At 45.0% G+C, this 20,663-nt stretch overlaps 1 protein-coding gene across 1 annotated transcript in view; it reads left to right on the forward strand.

The window, feature by feature from the left end:
* LOC124019835 (cell migration inducing hyaluronidase 1) overlaps positions 1–20,663 on the forward strand; it is a 114,156-nt gene that overhangs the window by 29,236 nt on the left and 64,257 nt on the right. The window lies entirely within an intron of this gene.

The raw sequence follows: 20,663 nt of genomic DNA on the forward strand, positions 1-20,663 counted from the left end.
GAGAAGATTGTTTATGTGCTGAAAATAGCTGTTGGAGAGATTCTTGTGAATGCATAAGTGGAAGTTGTATAATAGTGAGTTGTGTGTGTGTGCGTGTTCCTGTGTGTGTGTGTGTGTGTGTGTGTGTGTGTGTGTGTGTGTGTGTGTGTGTGTGTGTGTGTGTGTGTGTGTGTGTGTGTGTGTGTGTGTGTGTGTGTGTGTGTGCGTGTGCGTGTGCGTGTGCGCGTGTGCGTGTGTGTGTGTAGTGAGTTGTATGTATGTGTGTGTGCATGTGTGTGTTTCATTCTACCATGTGTTTTACATTTCTCACCCTCATACTCACAATAACAAGGTTAGCGTGTTCCAACTCCTAGTCGGTGTCCCAAATGGCAGCATATTCCCGACACAGTGCACTACATTTGACCAGGGATCTAGTAGCACTGTAAAGGGAATAGGGTGTAATTAGGGACACAACCCTAAAGCCTTCTTAAGTCCTTTTTCTTTTCATGCAAATGGTCCAAACCAAGTGACTTCTTTGGCCAGACAGACTCACAAAACTCAAAAAAGTATTCTGACACCGCACCACCTTTCTTTGTCTGTGTGTGTCTGTGTGTGTCTGTGTGTGTGTGTGTCTGTGTGTGTCTGTGTGTGTCTGTGTGTGTCTGTGTGTGTCTGTGTGCGTCTGTGTGCGTCTGTGTGCGTCTGTGTGCGTATATGTGTGTGTGTGTCTGTGTGTGTGTCTGTGTGCGTCTGTGTGTGCGTCTGTGCGTGTGTGTGTGTGTGTGTCTGTGTGCGTGTGTGTATCTGTGTGTGTGTCTGCCACACCATTATACAAGCATAGAGACAATAGTCAAACAAGTGTTCATTGAGAGCAGTCTGAACCTGAGAGAGAGAGACAAAGGAAGATGAGCAATTAGATGAGATGAAGAAAGGAAGCTTGACTTACTATGAAGCTCCAGAGGCTTCTGGCAGCAAACACTGTCTAAATCCCTGTATAGCTATACAACATGTTCCTAATCAGATCCCTGGCCCGAAGCACATCTCAACTCTATCTCCAAACCTGAACTCCATTCCATCTGACTTACAGGGATTTAGGCAGCACTTGCTGTGGGAAATGCTTGAATCCCAGAAAGGCTCTCTCTTCCTGGGGCCAAACATTAATCTATTCCCAGGCTTCTGAAGGCCTCTGGGGAATCATAGTAAGTCATGAGCTTCCTCTCTACATTCCATTATATCTTATGTAATTGCTCTCCATCTCTCTTTCTCTGTCTCTACATCTTTATCCATCTCTCTCTTTCTCTGTCTCTACATCTTTATCCATCTGTCTCTCTTTCTCTGTCTCTACATCTTTATCCATCTGTCTCTCTTTCTCTGTCTCTACATCTTTATCCATCTGTCTCTCTTTCTCTGTCTCTACATCTTTATCCATCTGTCTCTCTTTCTCTGTCTCTACATCTTTATCCATCTCTCTCTTTCTCTGTCTCTACATCTTTATCCATCTGTCTCTCTTTCTCTGTCTCTACATCTTTATCCATCTGTCTCTCTTTCTCTGTGTCTACATCTTTATCCATCTGTCTCTCTTTCTCTTTCTCTGTATCTACATCTTTATCTATCTGTCTCTCTTTCTCTGTCTCTACATCTTTATCCATCTCTCTCTTTCTCTTTCTCTGTTTCTACATCTTTATCCATCTGTCTCTCTTTCTCTTTCTCTGTGTCTACATCTTTATCCATCTGTCTCTCTTTCTCTGTGTCTACATCTTTATCCATCTGTCTCTCTTTCTCTGTGTCTACATCTTTATCCATCTGTCTCTCTTTCTCTTTCTCTGTCTCTACATCTTTATCAATCTGTCTCTCTTTCTCTTTCTCTGTCTCTACATCTTTATCCATCTCTCTCTTTCTCTGTCTCTACATCTTTATCCATCTGTCTCTCTTTCTCTGTCTCTACATCTTTATCCATCTGTCTCTCTTTCTCTGTCTCTACATCTTTATCCATCTCTCTCTTTCTCTGTCTCTACATCTTTATCCATCTGTCTCTCTTTCTCTGTCTACATCTGTATCCATCTGTCTCTCTTTCTCTGTCTACATCTTTATCCATCTCTCTCTTTCTCTGTCTCTACATCTTTATCCATCTGTCTCTCTTTCTCTGTCTCTACATCTTTATCCATCTCTCTCTTTCTCTGTCTCTACATCTTTATCCATCTGTTTCTCTTTCTCTGTCTACATCTTTATCCATCTGTCTCTCTTTCTCTGTCTCTACATCTTTATCCATCTGTCTCTCTTTCTCTGTCTCTACATCTTTATCCATCTGTCTCTCTTTCTCTGTCTACATCTTTATCCATCTGTCTCTCTTTCTCTGTCTCTACATCTTTATCCATCTGTCTCTCTTTCTCTGTCTCTACATCTTTATCCATCTGTCTCTCTTTCTCTGTCTCTACATCTTTATCCATCTGTCTCTCTTTCTCTGTCTCTACATCTTTATCCATCTGTCTCTCTTTCTCTGTCTACATCTTTATCCATCTGTCTCTCTTTCTCTGTCTCTACATCTTTATCCATCTGTCTCTCTTTCTCTGTCTCTACATCTTTATCCATCTGTCTCTCTTTCTCTGTCTACATCTTTATCCATCTGTCTCTCTTTCTCTGTCTCTACATCTTTATCCATCTGTCTCTCTTTCTCTGTCTCTACATCTTTATCCATCTGTCTCTCTTTCTCTGTCTCTACATCTTTATCCATCTGTCTCTCTTTCTCTGTCTCTACATCTTTATCCATCTGTCTCTCTTTCTCTGTCTCTACATCTTTATCCATCTGTCTCTCTTTCTCTGTCTCTACATCTTTATCCATCTCTCTCTTTCTCTGTCTCTACATCTTTATCCATCTGTCTCTCTTTCTCTGTCTACATCTGTATCCATCTGTCTCTCTTTCTCTGTCTACATCTTTATCCATCTCTCTCTTTCTCTGTCTCTACATCTTTATCCATCTGTCTCTCTTTCTCTGTCTCTACATCTTTATCCATCTCTCTCTTTCTCTGTCTCTACATCTTTATCCATCTGTTTCTCTTTCTCTGTCTACATCTTTATCCATCTGTCTCTCTTTCTCTGTCTCTACATCTTTATCCATCTGTCTCTCTTTCTCTGTCTCTACATCTTTATCCATCTGTCTCTCTTTCTCTGTCTACATCTTTATCCATCTGTCTCTCTTTCTCTGTCTCTACATCTTTATCCATCTGTCTCTCTTTCTCTGTCTCTACATCTTTATCCATCTGTCTCTCTTTCTCTGTCTCTACATCTTTATCCATCTGTCTCTCTTTCTCTGTCTCTACATCTTTATCCATCTGTCTCTCTTTCTCTGTCTACATCTTTATCCATCTGTCTCTCTTTCTCTGTCTCTACATCTTTATCCATCTGTCTCTCTTTCTCTGTCTCTACATCTTTATCCATCTGTCTCTCTTTCTCTGTCTACATCTTTATCCATCTGTCTCTCTTTCTCTGTCTCTACATCTTTATCCATCTGTCTCTCTTTCTCTGTCTCTACATCTTTATCCATCTGTCTCTCTTTCTCTGTCTCTACATCTTTATCCATCTGTCTCTCTTTCTCTGTCTCTACATCTTTATCCATCTGTCTCTCTTTCTCTGTCTCTACATCTTTATCCATCTGTCTCTCTTTCTCTGTCTACATCTTTATCCATTTGTCTCTCTTTCTCTGTCTCTACATCTTTATCCATCTGTCTGTCTTTCTCTGTCTACATCTGTATCCATCTGTCTCTCTTTCTCTGTCTACATCTTTATCCATCTCTCTCTTTCTCTGTCTCTACATCTTTATCCATCTGTCTCTCTTTCTCTGTCTCTACATCTTTATCCATCTCTCTTTTCTCTCTGTCTCTACATCTTTATCCATCTGTCTCTCTTTCTCTGTCTACATCTTTATCCATCTGTCTCTCTTTCTCTGTCTCTACATCTTTATCCATCTGTCTCTCTTTCTCTGTCTCTACATCTTTATCCATCTGTCTCTCTTTCTCTGTCTACATCTTTATCCATCTGTCTCTCTTTCTCTGTCTCTACATCTTTATCCATCTGTCTCTCTTTCTCTGTCTCTACATCTTTATCCATCTGTCTCTCTTTCTCTGTCTCTACATCTTTATCCATCTCTCTCTTTCTCTGTCTCTACATCTTTATCCATCTGTCTCTCTTTCTCTGTCTACATCTTTATCCATCTGTCTCTCTTTCTCTGTCTCTACATCTTTATCCATCTGTCTCTCTTTCTCTGTCTCTACATCTTTATCCATCTGTCTCTCTTTCTCTGTCTACATCTTTATCCATCTGTCTCTCTTTCTCTGTCTCTACATCTTTATCCATCTGTCTCTCTTTCTCTGTCTCTACATCTTTATCCATCTGTCTCTCTTTCTCTGTCAACATCTTTATCCATCTCTCTCTCTTTCTCTGTCTCTACATATTTATCCATCTGTCTCTCTTTCTCTGTCTCTACATCTTTATCCATCTGTCTCTCTTTCTCTGTCTCTACATCTTTATCCATCTGTCTCTCTTTCTTTGTCTCTACATCTTTATCTATCTGTCTCTCTTTCTCTGTCTACATCTTTATCAGTCTCTCTTTCTCTGTCTCTACATCTTTATCCATCTGTCTCTCTTTCTCTGTCTACATCTTTATCCATCTGTCTCTCTTTCTCTGTCTCTACATCTTTATCCATCTGTCTCTCTTTCTCTGTCTCTACATCTTTATCCATCTGTCTCTCTTTCTCTGTCTACATCTTTATCAGTCTCTCTTTCTCTGTCTACATCTTTATCAGTCTCTCTTTCTCTGTCTCTACATCTTTATCCATCTGTCTCTCTTTCTCTGTCTACATCTTTATCCATCTGTCTCTCTTTCTCTGTCTACATCTTTATCCATCTGTCTCTCTTTCTCTGTCTCTACATCTTTATCCATCTGTCTCTCTTTCTCTGTCTACATCTTTATCCATCTGTCTCTCTTTCTCTGTCTCTACATCTTTATCCATCTGTCTCTCTTTCTCTGTCTCTACATCTTTATCCATCTGTCTCTCTTTCTCTGTCTCTACATCTTTATCCATCTGTCTCTCTGTCTCTGTCTCTACATCTTTATCCATCTGTCTCTCTTTCTCTGTCTCTCTGTCTCTCTCTCACTTTCTCTTTGGCCGTGTCTGAAATCTGTCTTGCGTACTACTTACTAAAACTGCATACTGCGTATTAATCGTACTACATACTATTTTATCATACTACTGTTTATTAGAAGAGGACTGCATCAAGCACAAACATCAGCATACTAGTCTCATTCTACTGAGTATGTGTCATCTAATGTACATCTAATGTACAAATGTGTTGATTCCCTCCATTCATTCAGCGCTTACCCTGATTATCACCTGTTGTCAGACACATGGATCTTAAGAGGATTCTTTTCCTCAATAGTTTGCAGTGAATTCTACTAGATTAAGAAGATGAAATGATAATTACATCCTGCCATTTAAAGCATACTACATTTTTGAAATATCACATACTATAAAACATGATACCAAATATGCCTTCTATTTAGAATGGAGCTTTAGTTATTCAGACACTGTCTTTCTATCGCTCTGTCTTACGGATACGGATGTCACCATACGGATGTCACTGTACCTCTCTCTATCTCTCTCGCTGTCTCGCTCTCACTGTCTCGCTCAATCTCTCTCTCTCGCTCTCTCGCTCAATCTCTCTCTCTCGCTCTCTCGCTCTCTCTCTCTCTCTCTCTCTCTCTCTCTCTCTCTCTCTCTCTCTCTCTCTCTCTCTCTCTCGCTCTCTCGCTCTCTCGCTCTCTCTCTCTCTCTCTCTCTCTCTCTCTCTCTCTCTCTCTCTCTCTCTCTCTCTCTCTCTCTCTCTCTCTCTCTCTCTGTCTCTCGCTGTCTCTCGCTGTCTCTCTCTCTCTCTCTCTCTCTCTCTCTCTCTCTCTCTCTCTCTCTCTCTCTCTCTCTCTCTCTCTCTCTCTCGCTGTCTCTCGCTGTCTCTCTCTCTCTCGCTCATAATAATGGCTGGAACGTAAATGGAAACCATGTATTTGATGTATTTGGTACCATTCCACTAATTCTGCTCCAGCCATTACCACTAGCCTGTCCTCCCCAATTAAGGTGCCACCAACCTCCTGTGATACAGTTGTCTGTTAACCTTACCTGTGTTGATGATACATGACATTATTTTTGGTCGCTGCCTTCATTCCTTTCAGCTCCCAGCAATTCTCTATGGCTCTGTCTCTGCTTTCTAAAAGTTACCACTGATTTATTGTGACATGCCCTCAATTGGCTGTGTGTGTGTGTGTGTGTGTGTGTGTGTGTGTGTGTGTGTGTGTGTGTGTGTGTGTGTGTGTGTGTGTGTGTGTGTGTGTGTGTGTGTGTGTGTGTGTGTGTGTGTGTGTGTGTGTGTGTGTGTGTGTGTGTGTGTGTGTGTGTGTGCTTGCATGCTTTTTGTTAGTTTGACTATAAGAGCAGATAGTAGTTATCTACTACTTCCACAGTAGATACATCAATGTTTAAAATTCCCTGAATAATGAGTTGTTTATCTAGGGGCTGCAGCTCTGTTTTCTAGGCCTATTAATTAGGTGTGTGTGTGTGTGTGTGTGTGTGTTCAATCTATTTTAATGAAAGGTAGACTCTGGCTCATCACTAACCCCTTTCAACTTCGATCTACCTATTAATTTAATTTCTGTATTTATTCATTCTGCTCGTAGCCCTCCAGTGATGCACAATTAGAAGCTCTTGTTGTGGATGACTAAAGAGTTAGGCAGAGGCTCGTCTACCCAAGGCTCTGATGAAGGCGATGACACCAAACCATAAGCCTGTATGGATAAGGTTAGGCAGAGGCTCGTCTACCCAAGGCTCTGATGAAGGCCACTAAACCATAAGCCTGTCTGGATAAGGTTAGGCAGAGGCTCGTCTACCCAAGGCTCTGATGAAGGCCATGACACCAAACCATAAGCCTGTTTGGATAAGGTTAGGCAGAGGCTCGTCTACCCAAGGCTCTGATGAAGACCATGACACCAAAACATAAGCCTGTTTGGATAAGGTTAGGCAGAGGCTCGTCTACCCAAGGCTCTGATGAAGGCCATGACACCAAACCATAAGCCTGTTTGGATAAGGTTAGGCAGAGGCTCGTCTACCCAAGGCTCTGATGAAGACCATGACACCAAAACATAAGCCTGTTTGGATAAGGTTAGGCAGAGGCTCGTCTACCCAAGGCTCTGATGAAGACCATGACACCAAAACATAAGCCTGTTTGGATAAGGTTAGGCAGAGGCTCGTCTACCCAAGGCTCTGATGAAGGCCATGACACCAAACCATAAGCCTGTCTGGATAAGGTTAGGCAGAGGCTCGTCTACCCAAGGCTCTGATGAAGGCCACCAAACCATAAGCCTGTCTGGATAAGGTTAGGCAGAGGCTCGTCTACCCAAGGCTCTGATGAAGGCCACCAAACCATAAGCCTGTTTGGATAAGGTTAGGCAGAGGCTCGTCTACCCAAGGCTCTGATGAAGGCCACCAAACCATAAGCCTGTTTGGATAAGGTTAGGCAGAGGCTCGTCTACCCAAGGCTCTGATGAAGGCCACCAAACCATAAGCCTGTCTGGATAAGGTTAGGCAGAGGCTCGTCTACCCAAGGCTCTGATGAAGGCCACCAAACCATAAGCCTGTCTGGATAAGGTTAGGCAGAGGCTCGTCTACCCAAGGCTCTGATGAAGGCCATGACACCAAACCATAAGCCTGTTTGGATAAGGTTAGGCAGAGGCTCGTCTACCCAAGGCTCTGATGAAGGCCACCAAACCATAAGGCTGTCTGGATAAGGTTAGGCAGAGGCTCGTCTACCCAAGGCTCTGATGAAGGCCACCAAACCATAAGCCTGTCTGGATAAGGTTAGGCAGAGGCTCGTCTACCCAAGGCTCTGATGAAGGCCATGACACCAAACCATAAGCCTGTTTGGATAAGGTTAGGCAGAGGCTCGTCTACCCAAGGCTCTGATGAAGGCCACCAAACCATAAGCCTGTCTGGATAAGGTTAGGCAGAGGCTCGTCTACCCAAGGCTCTGATGAAGGCCATGACACCAAACCATAAGCCTATTTGGATAAGGTTAGGCAGAGGCTCGTCTACCCAAGGCTCTGATGAAGGCCACCAAACCATAAGCCTGTTTGGATAAGGTTAGGCAGAGGCTCGTCTACCCAAGGCTCTGATGAAGGCCACCAAACCATAAGCCTGTCTGGATAAGGTTAGGCAGAGGCTAGTCTACCCAAGGCTCTGATGAAGGCCACCAAACCATAAGCCTGTTTGGATAAGGTTAGGCAGAGGCTAGTCTACCCAAGGCTCTGATGAAGGCCACCAAACCATAAGCCTGTCTGGATAAGGTTAGGCAGAGGCTCGTCTACCCAAGGCTCTGATGAAGGCCATGACACCAAACCATAAGCCTGTTTGGATAAGGTTAGGCAGAGGCTCGTCTACCCAAGGCTCTGATGAAGGCCACCAAACCATAAGCCTGTTTGGATAAGGTTAGGCAGAGGCTAGTCTACCCAAGGCTCTGATGAAGGCCACCAAACCATAAGCCTGTTTGGATAAGGTTAGGCAGAGGCTAGTCTACCCAAGGCTCTGATGAAGGCCACCAAACCATAAGCCTGTTTGGATAAGGTTAGGCAGAGGCTCGTCTACCCAAGGCTCTGATGAAGGCCATGACACCAAACCATAAGCCTGTTTGGATAAGGTTAGGCAGAGGCTCGTCTACCCAAGGCTCTGATGAAGGCCACCAAACCATAAGGCTGTCTGGATAAGGTTAGGCAGAGGCTCGTCTACCCAAGGCTCTGATGAAGGCCACCAAACCATAAGCCTGTCTGGATAAGGTTAGGCAGAGGCTCGTCTACCCAAGGCTCTGATGAAGGCCATGACACCAAACCATAAGCCTGTTTGGATAAGGTTAGGCAGAGGCTCGTCTACCCAAGGCTCTGATGAAGGCCACCAAACCATAAGCCTGTCTGGATAAGGTTAGGCAGAGGCTCGTCTACCCAAGGCTCTGATGAAGGCCATGACACCAAACCATAAGCCTGTTTGGATAAGGTTAGGCAGAGGCTCGTCTACCCAAGGCTCTGATGAAGGCCACCAAACCATAAGCCTGTCTGGATAAGGTTAGGCAGAGGCTCGTCTACCCAAGGCTCTGATGAAGGCCATGACACCAAACCATAAGCCTGTTTGGATAAGGTTAGGCAGAGGCTCGTCTACCCAAGGCTCTGATGAAGGCCACCAAACCATAAGCCTGTTTGGATAAGGTTAGGCAGAGGCTCGTCTACCCAAGGCTCTGATGAAGGCCACCAAACCATAAGCCTGTCTGGATAAGGTTAGGCAGAGGCTAGTCTACCCAAGGCTCTGATGAAGGCCACCAAACCATAAGCCTGTTTGGATAAGGTTAGGCAGAGGCTAGTCTACCCAAGGCTCTGATGAAGGCCACCAAACCATAAGCCTGTCTGGATAAGGTTAGGCAGAGGCTCGTCTACCCAAGGCTCTGATGAAGGCCATGACACCAAACCATAAGCCTGTTTGGATAAGGTTAGGCAGAGGCTTGTCTACCCAAGGCTCTGATGAAGGCCACCAAACCATAAGCCTGTTTGGATAAGGTTAGGCAGAGGCTAGTCTACCCAAGGCTCTGATGAAGGCCACCAAACCATAAGCCTGTTTGGATAAGGTTAGGCAGAGGCTAGTCTACCCAAGGCTCTGATGAAGGCCATGACACCAAACCATAAGCCTGTTTGGATAAGGTTAGGCAGAGGCTCGTCTACCCAAGGCTCTGATGAAGGCCACCAAACCATAAGCCTGTTTGGATAAGGTTAGGCAGAGGCTAGTCTACCCAAGGCTCTGATGAAGGCCATGACACCAAACCATAAGCCTGTTTGGATAAGGTTAGGCAGAGGCTCGTCTACCCAAGGCTCTGATGAAGGCCACCAAACCATAAGCCTGTTTGGATAAGGTTAGGCAGAGGCTAGTCTACCCAAGGCTCTGATGAAGGCCACCAAACCATAAGCCTGTTTGGATAAGGTTAGGCAGAGGCTAGTCTACCCAAGGCTCTGATGAAGGCCACCAAACCATAAGCCTGTTTGGATAAGGTTAGGCAGAGGCTCGTCTACCCAAGGCTCTGATGAAGGCCATGACACCAAACCATAAGCCTGTTTGGATAAGGTTAGGCAGAGGCTCGTCTACCCAAGGCTCTGATGAAGGCCACCAAACCATAAGCCTGTTTGGATAAGGTTAGGCAGAGGCTAGTCTACCCAAGGCTCTGATGAAGGCCACCAAACCATAAGCCTGTTTGGATAAGGTTAGGCAGAGGCTAGTCTACCCAAGGCTCTGATGAAGGCCACCAAACCATAAGCCTGTTTGGATAAGGTTAGGCAGAGGCTAGTCTACCCAAGGCTCTGATGAAGGCCATGACACCAAACCATAAGCCTGTCTGGATAAGGTTAGGCAGAGGCTCGTCTACCCAAGGCTCTGATGAAGGCCATGACACCAAACCATAAGCCTGTTTGGATAAGGTTAGGCAGAGGCTTGTCTACCCAAGGCTCTGATGAAGGCCACCAAACCATAAGCCTGTTTGGATAAGGTTAGGCAGAGGCTAGTCTACCCAAGGCTCTGATGAAGGCCACCAAACCATAAGCCTGTTTGGATAAGGTTAGGCAGAGGCTAGTCTACCCAAGGCTCTGATGAAGGCCATGACACCAAACCATAAGCCTGTTTGGATAAGGTTAGGCAGAGGCTCGTCTACCCAAGGCTCTGATGAAGGCCACCAAACCATAAGCCTGTTTGGATAAGGTTAGGCAGAGGCTAGTCTACCCAAGGCTCTGATGAAGGCCATGACACCAAACCATAAGCCTGTTTGGATAAGGTTAGGCAGAGGCTCGTCTACCCAAGGCTCTGATGAAGGCCACCAAACCATAAGCCTGTTTGGATAAGGTTAGGCAGAGGCTAGTCTACCCAAGGCTCTGATGAAGGCCACCAAACCATAAGCCTGTTTGGATAAGGTTAGGCAGAGGCTAGTCTACCCAAGGCTCTGATGAAGGCCACCAAACCATAAGCCTGTTTGGATAAGGTTAGGCAGAGGCTCGTCTACCCAAGGCTCTGATGAAGGCCATGACACCAAACCATAAGCCTGTTTGGATAAGGTTAGGCAGAGGCTCGTCTACCCAAGGCTCTGATGAAGGCCACCAAACCATAAGCCTGTTTGGATAAGGTTAGGCAGAGGCTAGTCTACCCAAGGCTCTGATGAAGGCCACCAAACCATAAGCCTGTTTGGATAAGGTTAGGCAGAGGCTAGTCTACCCAAGGCTCTGATGAAGGCCACCAAACCATAAGCCTGTTTGGATAAGGTTAGGCAGAGGCTAGTCTACCCAAGGCTCTGATGAAGGCCATGACACCAAACCATAAGCCTGTCTGGATAAGGTTAGGCAGTCAGTTAATAAGTTATATACAGTGTGTCTGCTATTTCTGTCTTGCATGTGGGCGTGGCCAGTGAGAGAGTGAGAGAGTGAGAGAGTGAGAGAGTGAGAGAGTGAGAGAGTGAGAGAGTGAGAGAGTGAGAGAGTGAGAGAGTGAGACAGAGACAGAGACAGAGACAGAGACAGACAGACAGACAGACAGACAGACAGACAGACAGACAGACAGACAGACAGACAGACAGACAGACAGACAGACAGACAGACAGACAGACAGACAGACAGACAGACAGACAGACAGACAGACAGACAGACAGACAGACAGACAGACAGACAGACAGACAGACAGACAGACAGACAGACAGACAGACAGACAGATTGATTTAATTGGAAAGTGTGTGTGGCTAATGATGCATTTTCAGGGACAGTTGATAATGTGTCTCTGCATGTGGTTCACAATAATATTAATGTGTATATCCAAATTAAATCTTTTGACCATGATAATCTCAGACAGGCAGGCAGTTAGGCTGGCAGACACAGTTATACAAACACACACGGACAAATTCCCATTCCTAATAGGGTCACGGTATGTTCTCCAACTCTCTCCGTTCGTCAGTGGAGGATGCAGTTCGTCAGTGTTGTCAGGGGAGCGCCAGTAGCAGGGCAAAAGGTGGCCGTGATTCTTTCCAACGGCTCCCTCAAGGCAGACCATTTCAGAACCAGCAGTACCCAGGTATCTACCTCTGCCTGTCTCCTCCGCATCATTAACAATTGGGAGAGAGAGGGGCAGACGGGGGCAGGAGCGGAGGAAAGAGAGAAAGAGGGTGGAGAGAAGGAGGGCCGGGGGACAGAGACAATGGGTGTGAGATTGCTGTCAGTCTTTATTGCACTGATGAGTAAATCCTGAGAAGTGATCCAGTCACTTTCTTTGTGCACAGAAAGGTTTCATCAGTAACGGAGGGTTGAGATGTGTGGGGGGTTTCATCAGTAAAGGAGGGTTGAGATGCGTGGGTGGTTTCATCAGTAAAGGAGGGTTGAGATGCGTGGGGGTTTCATCAGTAACGGAGGGTTGAGAGGTGTGGGGGGTTTCATCAGTAAAGGAGGGTTGAGATGCGTGGGGGTTTCATCAGTAACGGAGGGTTGAGATGCGTGGGGGTTTCATCAGTAACGGAGGGTTGAGATGCGTGGGTGGTTTCATCAGTAAAGGAGGGTTGAGATGCGTGGGTGGTTTCATCAGTAAAGGAGGGTTGAGATGCGTGGGGGTTTCATCAGTAAAGGGGGTTGAGATGCGTGGGTGGTTTCATCAGTAAAGGAGGGTTGAGATGCGTGGGGGATTTCATCAGTAAAGGAGGGTTGAGATGCGTGGGGGGTTACATCAGTAAAGGAGGGTTGAGATGCGTGGGGGTTTCATCAGTAAAGGAGGGTTGAGATGCGTGGGGGTTTCATCAGTAAAGGAGGGTTGAGATGCGTGGGGGGTTTCATCAGTAAAGGAGGGTTGAGATGCGTGGGGGTTTCATCAGTAAAGGAGGGTTGAGATGCGTGGGGGGTTTCATCAGTAAAGGAGGGTTGAGATGCGTGGGGGTTTCATCAGTAAAGGAGGGTTGAGATGCGTGGGGGTTTCATCAGTAAAGGAGGGTTGAGATGCGTGGGGGTTTCATCAGTAAAGGAGGGTTGAGATGCGTGGGGGATTTCATCAGTAAAGGAGGGTTGAGATGCGTGGGGGTTTCATCAGTAAAGGAGGGTTGAGATGCGTGGGGGGTTTCATCAGTAAAGGAGGGTTGAGATGCGTGGGGGATTTCATCAGTAAAGGAGGGTTGAGATGCGTGGGGGGTTTCATCAGTAAAGGAGGGTTGAGATGCGTGGGGGATTTCATCAGTAAAGGAGGGTTGAGATGCGTGGGGGTTTCATCAGTAAAGGAGGGTTGAGATGCGTGGGGGTTTCATCAGTAAAGGAGGGTTGAGATGCGTGGGGGTTTCATCAGTAAAGGAGGGTTGAGATGCGTGGGGGATTTCATCAGTAAAGGAGGGTTGAGATGCGTGGGGGGTTTCATCAGTAAAGGAGGGTTGAGATGCGTGGGTGACCAGCTGTGTCTCTGATTCTTTTACTGTTATTTTTCTTCAATAACTCATTGGCATTTAATGACTGTAGTGTTTGTCTCTAGTGTGTGGGCGGGCAGTAGGAGCTGTTCTTTTCTTAGATTCCTCTCTTTTTGTTTTGTTATTTTTTCATGTTTTTCTCCTCTTAAGAATTCATGTAATATGATGCCATTAGTGAGGAGAGAAGACTGAACCTGGGGAAAGTGAATGTTCTGAACTCATTCATATTTCTTTAGTATCTACTTGGATCATTAGATGTCATAGACAGTGGGCTGTTCTTGTTACAACCTCTCCTCTCACTCTCTCATTTCCTCTCTCCCTTTCTCTCCTCTCATCTAGTGATGTGTATATTCCTCTCCTCTCACTCTCTCATTTCCTCTCTCCCTTTCTCTCCTCTCATCTAGTGATGTGTATATTCCTCTCCTCTCACTCTCTCATTTCCTCTCTCCCTTTCTCTCCTCTCATCTAGTGATGTGTATATTCCTCTCCTCTCACTCTCTCATTTCCTCTCTCCCTTTCTCTCCTCTCATCTAGTGATGTGTATATTCCTCTCCTCTCACTCTCTCATTTTCTCTCTCCCTTTCTCTCCTCTCATCTAGTGATGTGTATATTCCTCTCCTCTCACTCTCTCATTTCCTCTCTCCCTTTCTCTCCTCTCATCTAGTGATGTGTATATTCCTCTCCTCTCACTCTCTCATTTCCTCTCTCCCTTTCTCTCCTCTCATCTAGTGATGTGTATATTCCTCTCCTCTCACTCTCTCATTTTCTCTCTCCCTTTCTCTCCTCTCATCTAGTGATGTGTATATTCCTCTCCTCTCACTCTCTCATTTCCTCTCTCCCTTTCTCTCCTCTCATCTAGTGATGTGTATATTCCTCTCCTCTCTCCCTTTCTCTCCTCTCATCTAGTGATGTGTATATTCCTCTCCTCTCTCCCTTTCTCTCCTCTCATCTCGTGATGTGTATATTCATCTCCTCTCACTCTCTCATTTCCTCTCTCCCTTTCTCTCCTCTCATCTAGTGATGTGTATATTCCTCTCCTCTCACTCTCTCATTTCCTCTCTCCCTTTCTCTCCTCTCATCTAGTGATGTGTATATTCCTCTCCTCTCACTCTCTCATTTCCTCTCTCCCTTTCTCTCCTCTCATCTCGTGATGTGTATATTCCTCTCCTCTCACTCTCTCATTTCCTCTCTCCCTTTCTCTCCTCTCATCTCGTGATGTGTATATTCCTCTCCTCTCTCCATCCCCCTCTAATAGTTTTCATCTGTCATATATCTAGCTCCCCAGTAGCTGGACTGGCAGACTCATTCTGTGACCTTTAACACCCACCATCATCATCTTCCTCAACCTGCCTCCATTAAATCTCTTCCCATGTCTCACCCTTTCTCTTTGTGTGTTTGGTCTGCGGCCCTGCCAACTACAGAGTGGTTCTTGTGACAGCTGTGAGGTGGTGACATCTTCAGACTAAAGGGAGATGTCTGAAGAGACAGACAATCACATTAAAATACAGACAAATCCTTCACAGACCGATTCCTGTGTGAGTGAGTGATGACATTCTGTGACCAATGTGTTAAATTTAGGCACACAGAAACAACTGGGTTCAATCCCAGTGTGGGGCACTAGTTTTTAAATGTTGTTTTTTTGCCCCTAGTGGCCGGTTTTGATGCTGTCTCCCAACTTCTAGAGGACCTGCACAAATGTGGAATTTTGCTTGGAAGTGATTCTTCTACACACACACACAAAAGCACCCACTCTAGTTTCTCTCCCTCCACTTTCAGCCTAGAAGGCTTTCTAAAATCACATGGCAATTTTCTCCCACTAGTGGAAATTGACTCTAAAGAACAACATTCTCTGGTTGCCTTCTGAGAGTGATGCTCTCACATGTTCCAGGCAAGTGCTTTGGTGTGTATATTCTGTGTGTGTGTGTGTGTGTGTGTGTGTGTGTGTGTGTGTGTGTGTGTGTGTGTGTGTGTGTGTGTGTGTGTGTGTGTGTGTGTGTGTGTGTGTGTGTGTGTGTGTGTGTGTGTGTGTGTGTACATACAGTATGTGTGTGTGTGTGTACAGTATGTGTGTGTCAGGGAAGATGTAAATTGATCAGACATATGGATTGGGAGCATAACCCATTAGGGCTTCCACCACGAAGCCAGCACCATCAATAGACGAGGGATAGCAGTCAGAGCACTAAATGCATCAGGGCATTGGATGCATAGACCTATAGGTGTAGGTGTCCACTGTATGATATTCATATTCATATATACACTACCGTTCAAAAGTTTTGGTCACTTAGAAATGTCCTTTAAAAAAAAATGTAAGCAATTTTTTGTCCATTTAAAATAACATCAAATTGATCAGAAATATAGTGTAGACATTGTTAATGTTGTACATGACTATTGTAGCTGGAAACGGCTGATTTCTAATGGCGTACAGAGGTCCATTATCAGCAACCATCACTCCTGTGTTCCAATGCCACGTTGTGTTAGCTAATCCAAGTTTATCATTTTAAAAGGCCAATTGATCATTACAAAACCCTTTTGCAATTGTGTTAACACAGCTAATAACTGTTGTCCTGATTAAAGAAGCAATAAAACTGGACTTCTTTAGACTAGTTGAGTATCTGGAGCATCAGCATTTGTGGGTTCGATTACAGTCTCAAAATGACTTCTGAAACTTGTCGGTCTATTCTTGTTCTGAGAAATGAAGGTTATTCCATGCGAGAAATTGCCAAGAAGCTGAAGATCTCGTATAACAACAGCGCAAACTGGATCTAACCAGATTTTTTTATTTATTTTAACTTTATTTAACTAGGCAAGTCAGTTAAGAACAAATTCTTATTTTCAATGATGGCCTAGGAACAGTGGGTTAACTGCCTTGTTCAGAGGTAGAATGACAGATTTTTACCTTGTCAGCTCAGGATTTGATCTTGCAACCTTTCGGTTATTAGTCCAACGCTCTAACCACTAGGCTACCTGCCTCCCCATAGAAAGAGGAGTGGGAGGCCCCGGTGCACAACTGAGCAAGAGGACAAGTACATTAGAGTGTCTAGTTTGAGAAACAGACACCTCAAAGGTCCTCAAGTGGCAGCTTCATGAAATAGTACCTGCAAAACACCAGTCTCAACGTCAACAGTGAAGAGGCGACAGATAGTTCCTCTGTCCAGTGTCTGTGTTCTTTTGACCATCTTAATCTTTTCTTTTTATTGGTCAGTCTGAGATATGGCTTTTTCTTTGCAACTCTGCCTAGAAGGCCAGCATCATGGAGTTGCCTCTTCACTGTTGACATTGAGCCTGGTGTTTTTTGCGGGTACTATTTAATGATGGGTCTATTTAGGAAGCTTAGGGCTAGCCCCAGAGATACAGATATGCTTTAAGACACCGACACTAAGGTATGTATTCTTGTCAGTTAGCATACTGCGTCTGCTATACAGATATTGGCATACAGAAGAAAGATAATTTGTTCATTTTCTGAATATTTTGTATCAAGATCAGCATTATATTGTTATATTATAGTAGTAACTCTGGTAGGACTGAACGTTCAATCAGAAAAATGTCTCAACAGAATGAAACAAAACATTGTTTGCATATTTATATTATTAAATAGGTATATAATAATAACTATAATATACAGTAATAATAATGATAAAACTAATGATTATAAATACACACAAAATAAAAACATATTTAGAGGTCCAAAATGGCATCCTACCTGAATAGCCAGTTGCACAGTAGACTGCATTTGGCTGCTTCAACATCCATCTCATCTTAGTTCACTACAATAATCAAACTTGTCCATACAGAGGACATTTCCCTTGTAGCTGAGCTCCAGACTAACATGTTACCACGGTGACACTGGTGACACTAAGTTTTTCAGTTGGTGGCACAAGCCCATGATTTGGTGGCACAATCAAAAACATTTGCGGCATCACGCAATAGAATAAAATTGCTGTAAAATTCACAGTGCTTTATTAAAAAGTGTATTAGGCTACTGAGATGTTGTTGAAGAAATACGTTGTTTCGTCATATTTTCATGTTCTGATTCAAAATAATTTAATGACCAACCTAACCCAGTGATTGTCATGCATTTTGAGCTGACAATTATGATATTGTTATATTTTACTGTTAAAACAGTGTTCAGAATTTTCTGATTGTATTTCTTTCAATAGAGATGAATTTGCATCTTAATGTGCTCTGATATTTTAGACCAATATATTGGGGCAAATTCAACACCTGAGTAAGTGTAAAAACAAAACCCAACTACTAGGTCACTATCTCTACAGATAATACCGACCGCTACTATTACAGTACATTTAATGTAAAAACAAAACCCAACTACTAGGTGTAACGGCGTTCTACGTTTGTTGAAAGAGAGTCGGACCGAAATGCAGCGTGATGGTTACTCATGTCTTTAATGAATGAATCGCGGTACATGAAATAACTGATACAAATACAAAACAACAAAACGGAACGTGAAACCTAATTACAGCCTATCTGGTGAAACTACACAGAGACAGGAACAATCACCCACGAAATACAAAGTGAAACCCAGGCTACCTAAATACGGTTCCCCATCAGAGACAACAAGAATCACCTGACTCTGATTGAGAACCGCCTCAGGCAGCAAAGCCTATACTAGACACACCCCTAATCAACCACAATCCCAATGCCTACAAAAACCCCAATACGACAATACAATAACCCCATGTCACAACCTGGCCTGAACAAATAATGAAAGAAAACGCAAAATACTAAGACCAAGGCGTGACACCAGGTCACTATCTCTACAGATAATACCCACCACTACTATTACAGTACATTTAATATAAAAACAAAACCCAACTACTAGGTCACTATCTCTACAGATAATACCGGCCGCTACTATTACAGTACATTTAATGTAAAAACAAAACCCAACTACTAGGTCACTAACTCTACAGATAATACTCACCACTGCTATTACAGTACATTTAATATAAAAACATAACCCAACTACTATGTCACTATCTCTACAGATAATACCCACCACTACTATTACAGTACATTTAATATAAAAACAAAACCCAACTACTAGGTCACTATCTCTACAGATAATGTCATGCAGGTGAAAGAGGACCCAAAAGCGACTTGGCGAAAACAGAGTCTTTAATCCAGTAAAGTAAATACAAACAAAAAACACAACTTTCACTCGAAATGACGAGGACAAACTGGAGACTCGATCTTGAACAGCAGGTGAACAGCAGGTTGCCTCGGGAAGGCACTTGAACCAGACAGACTCAGACACCTGCTCACCACGCAGCATCTGAGGAAAACACGACACGACAGGGCGATACACAATCACAGCACGGTGAATTCTAAACAAGGAACCGACAGGACAGGAACGGAACACAAAGGAAGAAATAGGGACTCTAATCAGGGGAAAGGATCGGGAACAGGTGTGGGAAGACTAAATGATTGATTAGGGGAATAGGAACAGCTGGGAGCAGGAACGGAACGATAGAGAGAAGAGAGAGCGAGAGAGTGAAAGAGGGAGGGGGAGAGAGAGGGATAGAAAGAGGGAAAGAACCTAATAAGACCAGCAGAGGGAAACGAATAGAATGGGAAGCACAGGGACAAGACAAGATAATAAATGACAAAACATGACAGTACCCCCCCACTCACCGAGCGCCTCCTGGCGCACTCGAGGAGGAATCCTGGCGGCAACGGAGGAAATCATCAATGAGTGAACGGTCCAGCACGTCCCGAGACGGAACCCAACTCCTCTCCTCAGGACCGTAACCCTCCCAATCCACTAAGTATTGGTGACCCCGTCCCGAGAACGCATGTCCATGATCTTATGTACCTTGTAAATAGGTGCGCTCTCGACAAGGACGGGAGGGGGGGAGGGAAGACGAACGGGGGTGCGAAGAAAGGGCTTAACACAGGAGACATGGAAGACAGGATGGACGCGACGAAGATGTCGCGGAAGAAGCAGTCGCACAGCGACAGGATTGACGACCTGGGAAACACGGAACGGACCAATGAACCGCGGAGTCAACTTACGAGAAGCTGTCGTAAGAGGAAGGTTGCGAGTGGAAAGCCACACTCTCTGGCCGCAACAATACCTTGGACTCTTAATCCTGCGTTTATTGGCGGCTCTCACAGTCTGTGCCCTGTAACGGCAAAGTGCAGACCTCACCCTCCTCCAGGTGCGCTCACAACGTTGGACAAACGCTTGAGCGGAGGGAACGCTGGACTCGGCAAGCTGGGATGAGAACAGAGGAGGCTGGTAACCCAGACTACTCTGAAACGGAGATAACCCGGTAGCAGACGAAGGAAGCGAATTGTGAGCGTATTCTGCCCAGGGGAGCTGTTCTGCCCAAGACGCAGGGTTTCTGAAAGAAAGGCTGCGTAGTATGCGACCAATCGTCTGATTGGCCCTCTCTGCTTGACCGTTAGACTGGGGATGAAACCCGGAAGAGAGACTGACGGACGCACCAATCAAACGACAGAACTCCCTCCAAAACTGTGACGTGAATTGCGGGCCTCTGTCTGAAACGGCGTCTAACGGGAGGCCATGAATTCTGAATACATTCTCGATAATGATTTGTGCCGTCTCCTTAGCGGAAGGAAGTTTAGCGAGGGGAATGAAATGTGCCGCCTTAGAGAACCTATCGACAACCGTAAGAATCACAGTCTTCCCCGCAGACAAAGGCAGACCGGTAATGAAGTCTAGGGCGATGTGAGACCATGGTCGAGAAGGAATGGGGAGCGGTCTGAGACGACCGGCAGGAGGAGAGTTACCCGACTTAGTCTGCGCGCAGTCCGAACAAGCAGCCACGAAACGGCGCGTGTCACGCTCCTGAGTCGGCCACCAAAAGCGCTGGCGAATAGACGCAAGAGTGCCTCGAACACCGGGATGACCAGCTAACTTGGCAGAGTGAGCCCACTGAAGAACAGCCAGACGAGTGGAAACAGGAACGAAAAGGAGGTTACTAGGACAAGCGCGCGGCGACGCAGTGTGCGTGAGTGCTTGCTTAACCTGTCTTTCAATTCCCCAGACTGTTAACCCGACAACACGCCCATAAGGAAGAATCCCCTCGGGATCAGTAGAAGCCACAGAAGAACTAAACAGACGGGATAAGGCATCAGGCTTGGTGTTCTTGCTACCCGGACGG

Source organism: Oncorhynchus gorbuscha, unplaced genomic scaffold (assembly GCF_021184085.1).
Source record: "Oncorhynchus gorbuscha isolate QuinsamMale2020 ecotype Even-year unplaced genomic scaffold, OgorEven_v1.0 Un_scaffold_694, whole genome shotgun sequence".
In the NCBI taxonomy this organism is placed as follows: Eukaryota; Metazoa; Chordata; class Actinopteri; order Salmoniformes; family Salmonidae; genus Oncorhynchus; species Oncorhynchus gorbuscha.